We start from the raw sequence: 1,614 nt of genomic DNA, 5'->3' as shown, positions 1-1,614 counted from the left end.
TGGGTGTGGTTCAGCCTCCACTCGAACCGAATAACAGCGAAAGAGAAGGTCGAGAATCCTGTGTTGAGTCAAGGGAAGAACGCTCTAGTTGACAGAAGGGAAAGAAAACGGACATCTTGATGAGCGATGATGGTCGATTTTCCCGCTTTGTTCCGGGATTCTTTCACCCGTATGTTCACAAACGATGACTCAAGACAGAGCTCCACGCGGGGCGCAATGGGTCGATTTTCCAGTCGTTTCTCCACGCGTCGCTCGCCTTTATTGCAACTCGTGCGAAGAAAACAGCATCGTGACACCGCCCTGATGGTCGAAAATCCCGGCCTCGTCGAGCTAACCACCGGGCCGTATCGTAGTCCGGAAAGTCGGGTTAAGAAAGTGGCACAGCGACAGAGGACGAATGGTCGATCGACCGTTGCGGCCGAAGGTACGAAGCGCTTTATCGCCTACCGAGAAATCAGATAGCGAGCGGGGAGGTCCAAGTGCATTATGGATAGAGACAGCCCGCGAGACGCGTGCATAATCGCCCTGTTTGGAAAGAAAATATTAAAACCATCTTAGTAATACGGAGTACCGAGACGGAGGTATAATTTCTGTTAATAATTCAAGGTGAAATTTGCATACGTAGAGCGCGGGCCCGATTCACGTAAGGTCTTAGATCAAGATCGTGTCGAAGGGAAACGAACGAGCGGCCACGCCGGCGTCCCGCGCTTCAAGGCCGGAAATGTCGCCGGCGTGCAGGCGGAAATAAAGAAAATGCAAATGCGCTCACAGCCTGTAAGTTAGCGGGACACACTGAGCGGTCGAGCGGAATGACGTCTGAAATGCAAACTGGAAATAAACATTCATTTAAGCCTCTCAACTGTGAGAAAAACATTGTGACATCGCATCAGTGTTGCTCAGCGTCGAGTGCTCACCGACACCGCGAGGCGAAGGCCCCTCGCTCGCCCTCGACCCTTCCTTCTCCTCGCCGCTTTCATCTCCCGCTCGGCGTAACCTCCTTCCCGCCTCCCGCTCGACCCTCCTCGCCTTCGCCTCCTCCTCGTCCTCCTCCGCCTCGTCCATCTTAGCCTCATTTGACGTCCTGCTTCTTAGCGTCCGCCTCCTCTCTCCCCCTCGACCCCTACTCACCACTTCTCCCTCCACCTCTAACTCCACTTTCACTCCACCAAGCGCCTCTCTCCACCCATCGCTCCACTCCACCTCCAACTCCACTTTCGCTCCACCAAGCGCCTCTCTCCACCTCGAACGTCCCTCCACGACCACCCATCTCTCCACTCCACCCGCCCTTCGTACTCCGCCTCCACCGACTCCACACCTTTGCTATTTCGGTCCACTGATTAACTCCGGTGATTATTCTGATCTGGCGAAGTATGTTTTCCAAAGCCGTCTCTGAGAAGCTCTTTAATCACTTAGTTAAGCACGGATCTGTTTTTCCTTAAATCCCGATTCGATTAATTTCTAATAAAGTTCTAAACTGATGAGAGATAATGAGTGCCCTCGAACTAACGGGGTCCGGTACGCGTGTTAATAAAATCGGGTGTGTTATATCGAGTACGTATTAGCATCCTCTGCCTTTCATCGTCGCCATGTTGCTTTGCTGTATGATTTTTTTTA

Source organism: Penaeus monodon, chromosome 33, assembly GCF_015228065.2.
Source record: "Penaeus monodon isolate SGIC_2016 chromosome 33, NSTDA_Pmon_1, whole genome shotgun sequence".
In the NCBI taxonomy this organism is placed as follows: Eukaryota; Metazoa; Arthropoda; class Malacostraca; order Decapoda; family Penaeidae; genus Penaeus; species Penaeus monodon.
The sequence above is the reverse complement of the archived record's forward strand: the minus strand, read 5'-3'. Positions refer to the sequence as shown.